Source organism: Macrobrachium nipponense, chromosome 40 (assembly GCF_015104395.2).
Source record: "Macrobrachium nipponense isolate FS-2020 chromosome 40, ASM1510439v2, whole genome shotgun sequence".
NCBI classification, from domain to species: domain Eukaryota; kingdom Metazoa; phylum Arthropoda; class Malacostraca; order Decapoda; family Palaemonidae; genus Macrobrachium; species Macrobrachium nipponense.
The window spans coordinates 3,761,722-3,781,721 of record NC_061101.1 but is presented as its reverse complement, the minus strand read 5'-3'; the positions used below and the strand labels follow the sequence as shown (position 1 = coordinate 3,781,721).

At 36.4% G+C, this 20,000-nt stretch overlaps 2 protein-coding genes across 3 annotated transcripts in view; one reads left to right on the top strand and one right to left on the bottom strand.

Moving 5' to 3' along the window:
* Positions 1 to 17,851, bottom strand: part of LOC135212267 (brevican core protein-like) — a 22,087-nt gene extending 4,236 nt beyond the window's left edge. The window contains exon 1 of one of the 2 annotated variants that reach the window (XM_064245712.1): positions 17,284 to 17,851. The gene's annotated coding sequence lies outside the window, so the exon portion shown is untranslated. Of the gene's footprint in view, positions 1 to 15,238; positions 15,508 to 17,283 lie in introns of those variants that run through there. The other variant, XM_064245711.1, reaches the window with a different exon arrangement.
* LOC135211813 (uncharacterized) overlaps positions 1 to 20,000 on the top strand; it is a 395,519-nt gene that overhangs the window by 368,000 nt on the left and 7,519 nt on the right. The window lies entirely within an intron of this gene.

Genomic DNA, 20,000 nt, shown 5'->3' with positions numbered 1-20,000 from the left:
AAAGTGTTTTAATAATTTACTGTATGCGAATTACACCGTTAATATTCGAAATAGGATATTATTATAATCGTTGAATGTAATCTGAATGTAACTTTCTAAAGCCCGGGACGCAGTGTTACCATACAAAAACACCACAGGCGGATGGACAGATGGAAAAAAAAAACAGTCTAGTAGATCTTGGTTTTACGCATTTGAGCATCGTAGCCTCGCGCATATACTGTGCACATTTCGCATGCAGTCAGATCGCGGTTAAAGAGAGAGCGCAAAAGAAAGGCTTTGAAACGCTGTTCCTCCTCGTCCGCTGCAAGCGCAGTAAAGCTGAGATGCCAATGTCAAAGAAGAGCATGAGTCTACGTCTGCCATAGAATGTGTGCTGTCTTTTGGACCTTGGAGGAGGATGTGCCGTTGTAACGAAATGGACTAGAAGTTGTTTAACATACGGTTTTCAAAACCAAAGGCATGTTTCCTGCTAAGCAAAAGCCTGTTTTCAAATTAAACATTTGTCTTGGATAATATGATGGGGAAAAAGTGGGCGTGGCTACCACAATGACAGAAGAAATCCTACACTAAAGGGGAATGGTTGAACCCTGCAAGAAAACTACACTAGTTTTTGAGAGCGCCGGTGGACGGGACGAAATCTAGTACTACACATACAAGTGTGTTTGTTTGTGACTCAACTCTTTAGGGATTCCAGGTGAATCTTGCCTTCGTGTCGAAAAACGTCTACTAGTCATTTCTTACAAACAGAAATCAAAGAGGAATGTCGGTAAAAGATTCAGCCAGAGTATCAAATCGCCAATTCATCTTCCCGATGAAGTAATGTGTGAATTCAGCTTTCCATATTCCTTCTCTAAAGCTCGTTAATCTCTCTTTCTGGGGGGAATAATAATGTAATATTCTAAAACTGAAACAGAACAAAGAAAGAATGTAACTTATAGCTGCTTTAAAATGTAGTTAAATAAAGAAAATCGTTATTAAACACACAATGATAAAAAACAGACGCTTGGAGCAAAATACTGCTCCTTGATTGCAGTCCCACACCGAGAGAGCGTCACCTTGAATAATAATTATTAGGCCTATAATTTGGCTCCAATTAGAGTGAAATTAACAGGTAACCGAACTGGCACATTACTCGTCAAGGGAAAATCTTTAAAGTAGGAAAGATGATGAAAAATTTCCAGGGGGAAAGTAAATAGAAAGAAGCAGAAAGGTAGATAAAACATTAAAAAGGGAAAAGCTCGTGTTTGAGAGAGAGAGAGAGAGAGAGAGAGAGAGAGAGAGAGAGAGAGAGAGAGAGAGAGAGAGTTATCTCTGCCTATTTGATCTGCAATCATTATCAGATTCTTATCAGATTCTCCATGCAAACTTCCTTTTAACAAAGCCTTTATTTTTTTTATGTCAAGTCGTTACCAATAAGGGCGTTAACCTTTAAAATCAGCTCTCCCCTTTAGTAAAGACCTGGTTCTCTTATTTCTCTTAGTCTACCTCAGGAAATTCCGTTCCAGATGATTAATATGCAAAGAATGTTAAAGTATCTTAAAATAGACGACCTATCTAAGTTTGAGATCAAATGAGACTATAGCCTTTTAGTTAGTACTACCGACACTGCTTTCGTTAGTACTAATGTGTTCAGCTGGTGCAGTTTATAGCTGAATGAACTTTTATGAAAAATCCATGATTCAGAGAACTGGGCAGATTTGAAGTAAAAGGGCCTTTTAGAATTACTGTAGCGGAAGTTGATCGTATAGGTGAATTCTATGAACGATGATGAACAATGTTTTATTCTATAAAACAATGGACTCTCGCTCAGATTCAAGAGTATACCTATATTACCAGTGCAGATATTTATCCAGGGAGTTTTTCATTGGGAAATAATATATTCTGTGGATGATTTCACGATGTGGTAGGGGTTGAAAAATGTTATTGCTAATAGTACTCAAATTTCATGGATAGAAGGTTGAAGCCATATTCAGTGATTAACTGTGGCTATTAGTCTACTAAAGGCGGTTAAATACATTTGCTGTATGTAGGTCTCTGATTAGAGTTTTCCTAATGATTCATATATAAAATTAGGTGTTCCTCGTTCGTATATACATGTGAGTTTAATCACAACACACATAGACGTATACATGCACACACACACACACACACACAGTGTGTTTGTGCATGAGCGTGTATCTTTGAGCGCCATATATGCTTCTAATATATGCGTATAACACACGAACAGTTATACATACGATAATACCAGGGAAGGAAGCAGGCAACGGAAGTGTGGCTGCAACGCTAGGAAAATGTTACATGTGGGCGAACCGAGCGAGTGAGTACTCCGACTCACAGGAAATGACGTCACTGAAAGTGCTCTATTGCTTGCCGGTTGCTTTCAAATGCCAAGATGAGATTGAACGCCTGCATGCAAAGAGCCGGATTGAGTTTGCTTGCAAAGAAAGAGGATTTTATTCTGCTCGTGTTTGGAATCGCCTCTCCGGAAATGATAGTTGAGTTTAGTTTACTAACGTAAACGGGGAAAATGCTATGATCTGTGTTGGTGTTTAGGCCTATGTATGAGTCTCAAGTACCTGTATATAATCGACGGTTCTCGTGGTGCAGTGGTTAACCACCTGCCTTCACCAGCAAGTAACACGAGAATCGATCGAGGGAAGGATGGTAGTGTTATAATACCACTTTAGACCTAAGCAATTGTTAAGTACGTCAGCACTTGTTAGCTGGACAACTTCCGTGAGTCTCAGCCAAGTATGGGAATGGTACTATGGCTGGCAACTTCATTCCAGAAGTCTTGCAGAGAAACGGCCAATACAATTAGAGGAAATGTTGATATAGAGAAATAAATCGATAAAACGATAAAGAAAAGAGATCGCAGTACCGTGAGAGAGAGAGAGAGAAGAGAGAGAGAGAGAGAGAGAGAGAGCGCAACGGCTACCCCTCCTTGCCAGAATATGCACCTTTTTAACATGATAAAGTCATGTAAGACATAGGTGTCTTGGCAAGAGGGACGGAGCCACTTATAGCGAGCCCGACAAAGAGGACAAAGAAATATTCGCTATTTATATATAAGCACCTTTTGTCACGCGAGGCTTGTCGGAAGCGTTCGTTGTTGTTAGTTTAGGTTATTATTTTGCGGTTATTGCTGTTATTGTTACTTGTCAGGGAAATGGGTTGTACAAACCAGGCATAGTCGCACACACACACACACACGCACACGCATGTATACAGACACACAAACACACATGTCCATATATGTATATATATTTGTGCAAATATACTATATATACATATTTATACATATATACATATGTATACCTTTAAACCACACAGAACATTCAAGAAATCTATTTTTGACGTCTGACCTACATTGGCTGCATAGAACCAAGACCAAGAACCCACACTCAATCATTCTACAACAGCAGAAGTATGCTATAAAAAAACGCAAAATGATAAGACGTATGACGTCATACCCGATGTTTTTCGTTATCGGTGTCAAAACATTCAAATGTCAAACGTTGATGTTTTGAAAAAAGAAAGAAAAAAAAGAATGGTGGATATCTGAGTGGATGGTTCTGCCAGGTGATACTATGTAAATACATACACACATATATTACATATATAAATATATATGTATACACAACACATATGTATACTACCTCGTGGGGAATTAGTAGGAAAGTGATTATAAATTCTACTTTTTGATCAATAATGTAATGAACGATAAATTCGTTTGATACATAGATATTGTTGATAACTCCCATATGTGAATCAAGTGTAATGATATATATATATATATATATATATATATATATATATATATATATATGTGTGTGTGTGTGTGTGTGTGTGTGTGTATAACTGAATCACGAAAGTTTGGAACGTGATAAATCCATAAATGAAGGTATAAGCCACGAAAGAAAAATAAACAACGAAGTTTCTGCAAGATCTTTCGACGTTCAACGTCCTTTACTCTGCTGAGTAAAGGACGTTGAACGTCGAAAGATCTTGCAGAAACTCCGTTGTTTATTTTCCTTCGTGGCTTATACCTTTATACGTATATATATATATATATATATATATATATATATATATATATATTATATATATATATATATATATTACATATTTGTTTGTTTGATTGAAGATTGACAATCAAAACTTCATAATAATTTATTAACATTCTTGTCTTTTCATTTATTAGTGTGCTATTTTTTTGTTTCTTTATTCCCCATTACCCTCTGTTACTCCTTTCTAGTGAACACCACATTCTTTGGAAGCGTGAGTTTCAAGTCTTCTGAGTAATTATGATAAAAGTCTCGAGAATATCAAACCAAGAATGTTAAAACAAAGTGAATATCTTCAGTAGCGCAACTCCTTCGTTTGCAAGTGCTCATTGGAATCGGGGAATCTACATAACATTTAGAACCTGTTGATGTCCTCTTTTTTTATCCCTCTTCGTTAATATTCGTGTTAACTTCCGGTGAGGCCAAAGGTCATCCTAAACTGGCCTCGCATCTGAATGAAAGCACAAGGGTTTCTCACTATTCTAAAATGTAAATAACTATTGTTTACTCGGCTGTTTTGCTATAAAGTAAATTCGTATCAAGCGTGCGTCTGATGTCTAGACCGGTCCCTAACGGGGCTCCTGATTGGCCGTTGATAAGCCAATCACAGGGCTGGAAAATCTCAGTCTCTCTCGTGAGTTCACATAGGCAGGATGTACTATGTTCCACCTCTCCTACCGGATACATCAGGAGAGGTGGAACATAGTACATCCTGCCTATGCGAACTTTCTCTCGAGAGACTGAGAGTTTCCAGCCCTGTGATTGGCTTTATCGACAGCCAATCAGGAGCATCGTACGGGACTGGCCTAGACATCAGATGCACGCGTGATGTGAATCTACTATAGTCTTAAGTCATAAAATTCTTCCCCGGTAGGTGGGTAGTGCCCTTCAGTGCACCTCACGCGGTGCACTGTAGGCATTACCTAAGGTTCTTTTGCAGTGTCTCTTCGGCCCCTAGCTGGAACCCTTTTCACTCCTTTGACTGCACCTCCGTTCATATTCCCTTACTTCCATCTTTCTCCCCACTCTCTCCTGTTTCGCCTTTCAAACCTTTCTATCTCAGTTTCCATTTCAGCTCTGACTGACCTCATAGGTCCCAGAGCTTGGCCTTTGTCCTGAATTCTATATGCCTATCCATACAAGTTTCATTTTGCACCTGAGTTAACACACAAAACATTGCAACAGTTGTGAAAGAGAAAACTAGTATAAGTTTTCAAAAATAATGAGTTTTGTATCAGGCCCATATGATATGGAAGTTTATGTATGGGCAACGTTTTATAATAAGTGGTCTTTTTGTGCTATATTTCCCATTACAATAAGTTGCTTCTTTCAAATAATTACCTTTTTATATTTCCCATTACTATAAGTTGCTTCTTTCAAATAATTACACGTTTCTTTGGAAGATTGAATTTCAAGACAGTGACCCCTTTGGTGGATTGTTGCATATGAGTAGGGTTCATCTGAAAAATGATAAGTATAAAGATGGAAATTTCAATTAATGCATCATGATTCGAAAAAAAAAAATTTCCGGGATACATTTATAAGCTCACTTAAATGAAAATAATGTCACTTGCTTGTCAGAAGAATTCTTTCAATAAGCGACGGCCAAAAGACCAACATATATGGCAGAGAATACGATTCTTTTTCTGTTATTTTTCGCAAAAATCTAACGTAAATAAAATGACTTTCTCCATAAATAACAACATAGGTTGACAATATTCTTCCAGAAACGAAGTGTAGGTAGCTTATTCCAAATACTCATATCATGTATAACTTTCCTTGATGGTGACATTTAACATAGTTCGAGGGAAGTAGGTATCTTGGAGTAATATTTCTTGGGGGTCGTTATCTTGATGATATATACAGTCTTTTCTTTATGTTTTTACTGTCATGCCCAAACGCTGCGAAGGTGGGTACATGCTAGGTTAACATCCTCTGGGGGTCACTATCACTAGCGGCATCTGGGCACGTGCCCCTCACAGAAAAAAATAATGCCAATATAATGATATTGAAGCGTTAGATAGTAATAACATAAATGAGAAATATAAAAATGGGAAAAATAACATATCTATTATAGAAATATTAAGATTTTGAGAAAGAAAATAATAATAACAATAGCAATAACAATAACAACATAATTTTAATGATGATAATAATAATGGATTCGGCATTTCCTGAAATGTTATGTCTGAATGATGAAATTCCCTTAAGTGGTTTCAGGCTCCTTAAAATTTGAAGTGATTGTGTATAAGATGGGGGGTGGGGCAGTGGGTATTTGTTACAATCACAGACGGACAGACAGACAGACAGACAGACAGACACACACACACACACACACACACACACATATATATATATATATATATATATATATATATATATATATATATATATATTATGCTTAAAAAAATCACAGTAGATGCACGTGACTTCATAAATAAGCGGATTCCACAGGAAAATGGTAGTCAGAAATCCAAGCGCTTTCGTCTTTACTCAGACATTGTCAAGGAGTTAATGAGGTACAATTGGAGAGAAAGGTCTCAGGTACAACACAAGATCAAGAATACCAGATGGTTAATTGTCAAAAGGGTAAAAATTAAAAGAGATAATCCAGGATTATCGGATATCACACAGTCACAAACCTAAACAGATTGACCCTAACCGAAATTACAAAGTTTCTTTACAGTCCAAAACATGTAAAAACTGAGTATATTAATTTTGTTGCTTATATTTATCTACAACTTTTTTCATTATGAAAGCATCAAGTTTAAATAAACCAAGACTTAAATTTAGAACATTTCTATTATTTGACTTGATGAAACAAGATTCAATGATATTCCTTTTAACTGTGTCATTACATGGGATTAAGGCTCTTGCTTGACTCCAGCCTATTACGGACAAACCGGTAAATCTCTTTCACAACGTCTCAAACTGCATCAGTATTCTGTGAGAACTGGGCAAATATCGAATGCATTATTCGTACATATGAGAGATTTAGACCATCCTATTAACTGGAGTCAAGCAAGAGCTTTAATCCCATGTAATGACACAGTTAAAAGCAATATCATTGAATCTTGTTTCATCAAGTCAAATAATAGAAATGTTCTAAATTTAAGTCTTGGTTTATTTAAACTTGATGCTTTCATAATGAAAAAAGTTGTAGATAAATATAAGCAACAAAATTAATATACTCAGTTTTTACATGTTTTGGACTGTAAAGAAACTTTGTAATTTCGGTTAGGGTCAATCTGTTTAGGTTTGTGACTGTGTGATATCCGATAATCCTGGATTATCTCTTTTAATTTTTACCCTTTTGACAATTAATCCATCTGGTATTCTTAATCTTGTGTTGTACCTGAGACCTTTCTCTCCAATTGTACCTCATTAATCCTTGACAATGTCTGAGTAAAGACGAAAGTGCTTGGATTTCTGACTATCATTTTCCTGTGGAATTCGCTTAATAATATATATATATAATATATGATTTAATATATATAATATATATATATATATATATATATACATATATTATATATTACAATGAAAAGTGTCATAATTTACCAAGATTATAGTGGCACTGAGCGACTGACCAGGTTGAGTAAGGTGTATCTGGAGAAGGGAAAGATTCTCAATGAAAGGAAGGTCTTAATACCAGATTATACAAAGGCAGATTTGTGTAGATGTTTTATAAGCTGTGTATATCCACACTTTAATTTTATGATGTTTTTTTTTATCTGTTTATTGCCCTTCAAACAAAACGAAGGGGGGGAAGGGGGGAAGACAATACAACAGGAAGAACAAGATAAAGCGCGAGAATAACACCCATTAAAAAAACATTGCTCTTTACCCGCGAAGGGGCGAAAGAACACAATGAAAATCATCGCGCCTCAGGCAACAACAACAAAACACGATTGCGAATCATGCTAAGCCGTTATGGTTGAAAATGGCTCATCACATCATAGGAACGATGACCTTACGGGATCCCACGAGAATTTATAGGTGGGTGCTTCCGGTGGGCGTCCATTTCTCAGTCTCGTTTCTTGTTTGTTTTTCTTCTGTTTTTGTCCTTAATTCGTGTGGTAAAGGAGAATCTGATTTGCACATCTCGTACTGCACGAAAAATCTCGTAGCTTTCTGGGAAAAACTATCGTACGCTAAGAGACGCTTGAACCGGATCAGTTCCATTATATTCATGCGAAGGCTCAAAAGAGCTGACAAATAAATATAAAGACGGCATCTATAAACATTAAAATATCTTGGATATAAAAACCCAAGCCGCACCCCTTTCCACCATCGCTGTTGATGCGCATTCTTTTCTTCTTTTTTGTATTCCTTTTAGAAGACATTTTTTTTTTGCCATTCTGAGGAAGAACCAGCAGTTGCCAAGCATAGCTGGCCGTAGACGGTCGTGTTCCTTCGCAGGCTTGTAGACGATGCAGTCTGACTGGCTAATGTTTTCATTTGAATGTGGAACGTGATTGGTTATGAATATTGCTATTTCCTCTCTCTCTCTCTCTCTCTCTCTCTCTCAAGTTATACGTTCACAGGAATATATACGTCTCATGAAAGGATACTTAGATTCTCTTTCATTAGACCGTGCATACACAATATAGACCTGTCATTCACACCCGTAAAAAAAAAAAAAAAAAAAAAAAAAAAAAAAAAAAAAACGCTTAAGTAAAAAGCCTCACAATGCAATAAACTGTAGTACTGTGCCGCGGAAGCAGAAGACAACACTAATGATTGTTTAGCTTTTTCTACTGAAAGGTCTTTTTGTCTTAGAGCAATTATTGGGATATATGACTGACAAGGAATTTCTCAGTTCCGGAGCTGTATATACCGTTCTCTACCTAGAGTCTATTGATCTTCTTCATATGATCATGCACGAACGCCCCCTCCCCCGCTTTTTTAAGGGGGAGGGGGACAGGGGAGAGAAGGCAAGGGCAATCCCTAGTCCCTTAGTAGTCTAGACCTGGGGAGGGGCGATAGTTACAGAATAATTCTTCACAAATCAAATGAAGTATTTAAGTAATATAAGATAAATTCTCTCTCTCTCTCTCTCTCTCTCTCTCAAAGTTATACTTCACGATGTATACATTAATAGTCCACTTGAATTTACTCTTAAGAATGATTTGGTGAAGTGTCGCTTTATGTTTAGAAATAAGAACAAAACGTCAATATAATCAATAAATAATAATAATAATAATAATAATAATAATAATAATAATAATAATAATAATAATAATGCAGTAAACAACGCTTTACTTTAAAGGGTAACAGACTCACAGATCAAGTAAAAGGGATATAATGGGCAAAGACAGACAGACAAACAGACAATGTATTTGTATAACTGAATCACGAAAGTTAGGAACGTGATCAATCCATAAATAAAGATATATGCCACAAAGGAAAATAAACGACGGAGTATCCGCGAGACCTTTCGATGTTTAAATGTCCTTTACTAAGCAGAACTTAGTAAAGGACGTCTAAACGTCGAAAGGTCTCGCGGATACTCCGTCGTTTATTTCCTTTGTGGCATATATCTTTATTTATAGACAAACACACACACACACACACACACACACACACACATATATATATATATATATATATTATATATAATTTTGAATCAGGAAAAGGTAAAAATTGGACGATTAAACGAACAAAGTTACAGCCACGAAGGGAAACGTGAAACAGTGGGATGCTAAGCACTTTCGATTTATTAAGCGTGTGTTTGTATGTGTACGTATGTATGTAATTATGCAGTTCTACGTTATAACAGGTTCTTTTAAAAAGTTGTTTTTCCCACAACTACGAAAACATTCTCGTTCAATTTGTCACAGAAGCAACAACAACATGTGACAATAAATGAATGAATAAATAAATAAAAAAATAAAAAATAAATAAATAAATAAATAAATAAATATAAAAAAAAGTGTTCTCCTTTTCAGGACCACCCACATACATCGTAATCTTTTCATGAAGTTCGAAAACATCCGTTTCTCTGTATTCTGGAACACGTTCAGTTATACCACAGGGAGTGCCATTGTGTCCAGTGGCATTTTCGTTATCGTTTGACGATGCCGACTAATAGAATATAAAATTTCGGACAAAGGCAAAGCGCTGGGACCTACGAGATCACTCAGCGCTGAAAGAAATTGAGAGTAAAAAGATCTGAGAAGTGTGACAGGAGGAAAACCTCAAAGCAGTTCCGCTATGAAACAATTGTTACGAGATGAGGAAAATGAGATGGAAGAACGAGAATATGAAGGGAGGTACAGTAAAAGGAATGGAAGGGGGCTGCAGGTGAGGGCCTAAAGTAATGCTTACAGTGTACTGCGCGCGTGAGTTTCATTAAAGGGACTTCCCTACCCTCTTTACAGGAATTCGATTCTTAAAATCATTCCTGCCACGATTATTGTGAAATTGAATCCAATACGCTTCCGGTGAGAGAGAGGAGAGAGAGAGAGAGAGAGAGAGAGGAGAGAGAGAGAGAGAAAGAATCACTGCCATCCTTAGAGTCAATCGATTGAACGCATCACAGCCAGCACGCCAAAATAAAGCTCCGCAAATATTATCTCAGACACCTATATACCACATCGAATTAAAAATATTATATGCAGCGCTAATAATAATAATAATAATAATAATAATAATAATAATAATAATGCATACATATATTTGACGTAATTATCCAATTAAAAAACCGGAAATACTAAGCGGAAATCAACGCATGCGCGCTCGCACGCACGATGGCGAGTCCGAGAAATTAAATTGGTTGAGTAACCTTCAGCGGAGCAGAGTAATTCTTCGTGCAGTGATAGTCTGACCCTTTGGTCTGGCCTTGCCTGAGCTTATACACTGGGGGCGTTCTCTTCGAAAGGAATGTCAAGAATGAAGCCCTTAGGCAGCTCGCATTATAATGCCAGAGAACGGGAAAATTTTTGCTCTAGTAAATATATGCCATTTTTACAAGATTTTCACACATTTCTATGTCAATAAGGAGTCAGCTTCATCATTTTGTACAGCAATAATCATCCCCTAGTGAATGCATATCATTTTCACAAAATATCCACAAAATTTATCTGTAAAAAATGTATCCGCATAACAGCATTTAGAAAAATGTGTAAAATATGTCTGTAAAATAATGTATCAGCTTAACAGTATTTTAAGAAAATTATCTACAAATATATCAGTAAAATATGTATCGGCATAACAGTATTTAGAAACATATAAAATATTATATTTGTAAAAAATGTATCAGTATAACAGCATTCTTAAAAAAATATCAACAAATATATCAGTAAAAATGAATCAGTATAACAGCATTCTTAAAAAAATATCAACAAATATATCTGTAAAAATGTATCAGTATAACAGCATTCTTAAAAAAATATCTATAAATATACCAGTAAAAAATGTACCCGTAAAACAGCATTCCTTAAAAAAATATATCTACAAATATATCAGGAGAAATGTATCAGTATAATAGCATTCTCAAAAAAACATCTACAAATATATCAGTAAAAATGTACCCGTAAAACAGCATTCTTAAAAAAATATCAACAAATATATTAGTAAAAAATGTACCCGTAAAACAGCATTCTTTAAAAAAATTATCTACAAACATATCAGTAAAAAATGTATCATTGTAACAACATCCTTAAAATTCCAGTTCACATTCACACGTACAAACACAAGACGCAAATCACACCTATTTTCCAAGTATTCCTGATCGAACGAATGCGAGCAGTGGCGTTAATTAGATACAGGGAACAGAAGCAACGAGAAAGGTCTAGTAGGGGAAATTCCCCGAATGATGACGTTGTAACCTTTCCTTCCCTAGGCTCGGGGATTTTTGTTTTATCAGTTCACAAAATGAATCTGGTGGAATGTTTACCCAGAATGATTTGACTGAAGTTCAGAGGTTACAGGAAAGTTCTATTTATTTATTTTCTTTTATCTATCGGGTAGATTTTTTTTTGTAGATAATGAGATAATGTCAAAATTTTATTTTCTTTTATTTATCGGATAGCTTTCTTGTATATAATGAGCCATTGTCTGAATTTTAGATAATCGAATTTTTTCTTATGCTTTAGTTTTTTTATACTTTAGGGCTGCGTCTGGGGAGCATTTTACTTTTCCGTAATGTATATATAATATAAATATATATAATATAATATATAATATATTAATATAGATATTAAGAATATAAATATATATACTATTATATATAATTAGAATATATATATAGATATACTAATATAATTTATTAAATAATAGATATTATAGATAATAATAGGGATATATAGTATATAGATATAATATATATATATCTATATATATATATATATATATATATATATATATATATATATTATATAGATAATATACGTATAATATATATATAACTCTATACTATCTTATATAGTCTATATATATATATATCTATATCTCTATACAATATATATATAGATATATATATATATATATATATATATATATATCTATATATATTATATATATATATATATATTCCTTGAATTAATTTCAACAACGAAAGTCTTAAATTAAAATTTTTCCTATCAGAAAACTAAAAAAAATCATACAGAGGCAAAGTTCCGAAGATGTAGTTAAATAAATAATCTATTCTTAAAAACTAAGAAGCAGCTCGCTGGAAATAATAATAATAATAATAATAATAATAATAATAATAATAATAATAATAATAATAATACTGTCGTTGTGGTGGTCAGTTGCTGGTTGACGACCTCCAAGTACCTGACCGTCTTCCCCTTCAATTGGGTTGAATACCTGGCTGCCGGACGAAGCTCCTCTGTTGCCAGAGGTTCCATTTACGTCGTTGTCGTTTATTCCTTCATTTCTTAACATCATTGCTGAGTTTTGCTATTTAACCCATAGCTGGACCCTACCCCATCAGGGATAGGTACTCATTTACAGCTGAGTAGACTGAGGAAATTATGGTAAAGATCCTTTCCCAAGGAATCAACTCCGAGGAGAGCGGTCACCCATCCAACGACTGACCAGCCCCAATGTTGTTTAACCAGTCCATTGACGACCTAACCCACTCTGCCACGGCACTACAGAAGATGGATGTCGGGTACCAACTCAAGAAAAGAGGAAACAGAATCAACCATCTGATGTTCATGGACGACATCAAGCTGTATGGTAAGAGCATCAAGGAAATAGATACCCTAATCCAGACGGTAAGGATTGTATCTGGGGACATCAGGATGGAGTTTGGAATAGAAAAATGCGCCTTAGTCAACATACAAAAAGGCAAAGTAACGAGAACTGAAGGGATAAAGCTACCAGATGGGAGCAACATCAAACACATAGATGAGACTGGATACAAATACCTGGGAATAATGGAAGGAGGGGATATAAAACACCAAGAGATGAAGGACACGATCAGGAAAGAATATATGCAGAGACTCAAGGCGATACTCAAGTCAAAACTCAACGCCGGAAATATGATAAAAGCCATTAACACATGGGCAGTGCCAGTAATCAGATACAGCGCAGGAATAGTGGAATGGACGAAGGCAGAACTCCGCAGCATAGATCAGAAAACCAGGAAACATATGACAATACACAAAGCACTACACCCAAAAGCAAATACGGACAGACTATACATAACACGAAGGAGAGGACTACTAAGTATAGAGGACTGCGTCAACATCGAGAACAGAGCACTGGGGCAATATCTGAAAACCAGTGAAGACGAGTGGCTAAAGAGTGCATGGGAAGAAGGACTAATAAAAGTAGACGAAGACCCAGAAATATAGAGACAGGAGAATGACAAACAGAACAGAGGACTGGCACAGCAAACCAATGCACGGACAATACATGAGACAGACTAAAGAACTAGCCAGCGATGACACATGGCAATGGCTACAGAGGGGAGAGCTAAAGAAGGAAACTGAAGGAATGATAACAGCGGCACAAGATCAGGTCCTAAGAACCAGATATTTCAAAATACGATAGACGGAAATAACATCTCTCCCATATGTAGGAAGTGCAATACGAAAAATGAAACCATAAACAACATAGCAAGCAAATGCCCGGCACTTGCACAGAACCAGTACAAAAAGAGGCATGATTCAGTGGCAAAAGCCCTCCACTGGAGCCTGTGCAAGAAACATCAGCTACCTTGCAGTAATAAGTGGTACGAGCACCAACCTGAGGGAGTGATAGAAAACGAACAGGCAAAGATCGTCTGGGACTATGGAATCAGAACAGATAGGGTGATACGTGCAAATAGACCAGACGTGACGTTGATTGATAAAGTCAAGAAGAAAGTATCACTCATTGATGTCGCAATACCATGGGACACCAGAGTTGAAGAGAAAGAGAGGGAAAAAATTGATAAGTATCAAGATCTGAAAATAGAAATAAGAAGGATATGGGATATGCCAGTGGAAATTGTACCCATAATCATAGGAACACTAGGCACGATCCCAAGATCCCTGAAAAGGAATCTAGAAAAACTAGAAGCTGAAGTAGCTCCAGGACTCATGCAGAAGAGTGTGATCCTAGAAACGGCGCACATAGTAAGAAAAGTGATGGACTCCTAAGGAGGCAGGATGCAACCCGGAACCCCACACTATAAATACCACCCAGTCGAACTGGAGGACTGTGATTGAGCAAAAAAAAAAAAAAAAAAAAAAAAAAAAAAAAAAAAAAAAACTAATAATAAAGATAGGCCAGAATATCGCTTGTCTGAAAACTGAAAATACGACGACATAACTGTTTCCTTCGAAGAAAAAAAAATGCAAGGAAAACATTTGTTAGGAGAGTCGAAACTGCTGACAAAACATATTTCTGTAGATACACAAATAAACATAAAAAAACAAATTTAAAAGAGGAATAAACATATAGATAAAAAGTAAATAATAAACATATACAGGAAAGTTCTCATAAGTGTTAGGCCTAGCAAGGGAAGTCCAACCCATTCCTGGGAAAAACCTTTATGCACAGTTTAGGCGCAATCCGAGATTTTGAAAAGCGTGCGGTAAATATTGAACACCTTGACCCCCCTTCAGAACTGCCATCTTTTGACATTGTCCAGCAGCTAGACTAACATATTAACTACTATCTACTTGGGTATTTATCTATGTACTTATTTATTTGTAGCTTTAAATGCTTACGAAACGGAAGACGCGCAGATTCTCCCAACTATGAACCAGAAATGTACTCCAGTATCTGTCGAGCAACTGGGCTGAGGCTGGCCTCCTCTCCCTCCTCGTTGTCCTCTGTTCTCCCTCCCACTGTCCTCTGTCCTCCCGCGGTCTTGACATCAATGAGTTCTAATCTGCGACACCACCCACCAGTTCCTGGAGTTCCCCAAGGGAGGGCGGCAAAACATTTTAAACATCTAGTTCCGTTTCCTCCTGTTAATTCTGGAGACTCGGAGCTAGGCTGCCTTTTTGCTTGTACAACGTGAGGTTGGATTGTGCGTTATGTGTAAGGTTTTGAGAAAGGATAGTTTTCTTACATATTTATATACATTTTCATACAGATACACACATGCATATACATACATACATACATACATGCATACATACTATTGCTATCTACAACAATTCTGTAATGGCATCGAACCAAGTTTCCATTTTGACGAATAGGCCTAGTCCCCCCCGCCCTTTGTGTTTGATTTCTCACTAGCTAGATGTGTCCAAAATGAATTCCAGTGCCATTTTATAACATATTCTTACATCTCGACAACTTTCTACAATGTTAAGGATATGTAGAAGACACCAGTAGCTCGTCTAGAAAGCTCGCCATTCACATTTCCTCGTTTATTCTGCTTTCACCATATTTCCACGATAATTTGCTCGGGATAGTATACCAGCGAGAGTATAAGCTATGCGACGCTGAATCCACAGAGTTTCTCTCCTTCATAATCTTCGACTTCGGTAGTACGCACTACTGAATTATTCAGAAGACCTCGCTGATTGATATGGCATTTGAAGTACATCCTGGTAAAGCATGACGTATATACCGCATAACAAGATTCAGTACATTGTGCGATACTGACAAGCTTGTAATGAAATATGCAACGTTCAAGATTGTTCCACAACCATACCGCGAAGATAAAGAGCTTGCAATAGCTAACATCTGTTTTTAAAACTTAGCGAAGAATAAAATTGGGGGGAGGGGCGGAATTCAGAATGGAAAATAATTGTGTGTAAGAATTTTGGGACAACAGCAAATAGAAAAAAAATGAAACACGTTACCACACAAAAAAGTTAATCATGCAGAAAAAGAGAGCCGTTAAGAAGGCTTCTTCCCGAAGATGCTAGCACACACACACATATATATATATTACTACAAGTTGCAATACGTTTAAAGGTTAGTTACCAATTGTGTTTGAACAAGAAACATCCAATTTTATTTTCCTATGGCGAAAGTGGCATTTAACAGTTGTCTAAACTCTAGAGTACTTCACGATGCTCTTCACCCCGCACACCCCCCCCCCCCCCAAAAAAAAAAAAAAAGCAAGGGCGTTATTATACCATTATTTGTGTGCTTGCACAAACACGTCCATATCTACTCTAAGTCTAAAAACGGAAAGTACAAATACGTTTTTGTGATTCAAGTGTAGTGCTCCTGAACTTACAACTGCTGGTGCACCTCTCTCTCTCTCTCATTCCTTGCATTTGCTACGTGGCATGTGTGAGAGAATTATCTATTAAGTTATCTAGGATAAGAAAGGTCCTTCTAATTGGCCCGGTATGACACGCAGAATCGACACACGAAGGCAATTAACCAAGGAACGATCAGATTTTCTCAAGGACAGTCGGTATAATCTTGCAGCCATGCCTAAAAATGTTAATTATTCACGTAACGAAAGAAGAAGAAGAAGAAAAAAAGAAGAAGAAGACATTCAGGATAATTATGGTTACAGAATAACGTTGGTTGCTTAATTTCATTATTCAGTGTCAGATCATCATGCCTAAATGTACATTAGGTCTAGTGTATCACTTCCCAGCAAAAATGAAAATACATAATATCATATTTCGAGAATGTTTATCAATTGAATATGCTAACGAAGACTTTATAAAAACGAACAAAATTATTTTCCTATCAACTCGCAAGTTACGGTGCGTTATATTTTCTTATTACTTTCTTATAATTAGCCTAGCAAATACTGATATAAACATGCAAACACTTAACTATCACAACCACTTACCTTGAAATTCAACAAAACATAACAAGGGAAACGACAGCCCTCTTCAAGTACAAAGATAAAAATAACAATAAACACGAGAATCCACAACGAACGTCAGCAAATTAAGAAAGGATTCTATTCGGAAACTTTCGTTAAAAACATAGTATCCTTATCGGAAGTCGAACGCAGACTGTCGGATGTTTTGTTACGGCAGCGAACGACTCCACCTGCGCAACTCACTGTCGGTCTCTTCCGCTTGTCATCCTCTAATGACCTCGCTTCAGGAAGACTCAAGGTCATTCACAAATACTCTGAAAGTATATTTGAAGGACCTTGGGTAGACTCGGCACGAAAACCTTTGGTTCGAGAACACTTCCTTTGCTCACGGTTATATAGGTCGTCCTTGTTCAGGTAGCCGGGAATTCGTTCGATCGTAACTTTGAGTTATCCTAACTCAAACCAACGTTTAATTACTATGATGGTAACTTTAGAATTAACTATAAACTAATAAACTACTGAAAGCGAAATATATATGACAATCTTCTCACAGAATTTTCTTCGAACCAAAGAAGATCAGTCTATGATGAGCATTTTTCACTTTTTTCCAAAAGACCAATGTTCCCCTAACTTACAACTATATGTGAAGTGTACTAAACAAATTTCTGGTAGAAATGAAGTAATAAAATTGCCAGAATCAAATAATAAAAACTATCAGCAAATGATAGGTATTTCACCAATTTTTTTAGACTTTACTTCTGTCGCTATTTACAGAGAAGAAAGGGTTCTTGATTCAGTTTAAATACGTAAAATAACTTCCTTTTCCCGTACTGTTTCCTTAGTCGCATTTTTCGGAAAACACGTTGCTGGAATTGTTTACCTTTATAACTGGCTGCTTCTCTGGGGTTAGTTTCAAGTCATATCGTGGCTAGTGTGGCAGAGTGCCGCTTTCAGTTTAGGCCTACGAAACTCTCAGTTCCATCTTTAATCCTATCCAGCCAGTCACAGGCCTCAAAGTATGCAGTACAATCTTGTTTTGCTGTAATTGTGACGTGAAGTGTTATAGTGAACGGTGTTGAAATGATCAAAATTTGCTCTGAATGTGAACCAAGCTCAACTCTTTAACTAGGCCTAGTGCAACGGAGTCATTAAATTGATTAAAATAACTGGTCTCACTACAATGAATCACACGTGATTTGTATGTTTATCAAATTGACTGTAGACATCTCTGGTTTGATGTCGAGTAAGTGGTTCGTAAAAGCTCAATTAAGTTGCGACAATATTCTGAAAATGTGTTGGTGGGGTACGATAGGCCTAGGCCAACTTATTCAGGACGAAGTCGCCGAACTTTACAAATGATCGGTATAGTTTCGTCATGAAATGGTACTACACTGCTTGAAAGATGCCAGTCCTCAAATCCGGTCCAGGGATTGTGGATGAAATTGACTAAGCCATGTATAAGAAAATAGAAAAATATAAAAATGAGAGAGAAGAACGCAAAATGCAAGAGTGTCGGTGTTCAGAGGTTTTGAAGGCGAGTGCAACCATACTAGGCCTTTTATGGTTCCGGTACCTTACTGAACACGTGAGCAATAACCTTATCACGGAACAGGCAAGTTCTTTTATTCACAAAATGAAGTTAATTTTAGGTTCAGAAACAGTTAGGTTAGGATGCAAACTTGCAGTCAGGACATATAGCGAAGGTTATAATGGTTAATTGTGGATACTGCGCTGTAGGTTAGGTTATTCAAAGGAAAAGTTGAAATTGACCATTAAAGTTAAGGGAATATTAGACTAGGATGCATCCCTGTTGAAATATGCCCCAGAAACAGTGTTATGCTTGTCGTAAACACGGCAAAATAGCCGATTTTGACGTATATTCGATTAACGGCTCTCAGAAATAGCGCGTATTATTCATCTGCAGTTTTTACTTTTATTAAATTATAGCCTAATCCATGCCGAAACACCCGATTAGCGATTAGACGCAAAATGATTAGCCTAAGGTTTGTTTAATACCAAGCAATTTACTTTAGTCATCAGTTAACATAATTTTCTTTTACGTATATTTATTTCGTTTTCTTTCATATGAAATCACAGACTAACTTAAACGTTATGGAGCAATGTTTGTCAGTTATGCCCTCTTGACGAAATAGTTTTCAGTCGGTGTGACGATCTTCGGTGTCTTAGATTTTGAGGTTGAATCTATAGGTGATACTTTTAGGGTAAAACTGAACACTACTAACGTGATCTGGTTGCAGCTAGTCGGCAATCGTAATATTTACCGTATTTTGCTCATGTTTTGTTTGTTTGTTTTGTTCAAGTTCATGCCTTTTGCTTGTGATTGGGATATTTAAAGTCTTTTGTTTATGTTTTTACGTTCATCGCCAAGGGGCTGGTACTATACACGGCTTCAGGTTTTCATATAAACATAGTTAGAAACTTAATGAACAAGAGAGGGAATTTGTAGATATAGTATGACAGCATATAATATTTTTGAGATTTCAGAATTTACTGTAATTTGCCTCTTGAATTATCCAGTGTAGAACAGGTGAACACACACAAACTGTAATTTAAACAAAAATGTCAGAAAGTCACAATAAAAAGAAATGGCCAATGAGAACAAATACAAATGAAATGAGATTAATTTCTATTTTATTAAAAATGCTGTAAGTATACCCACGAAGGTCTGTCATCCGTGCAACGTAGGCCTATTCAAATCTGGAATGTTTTGGAAGCCCATC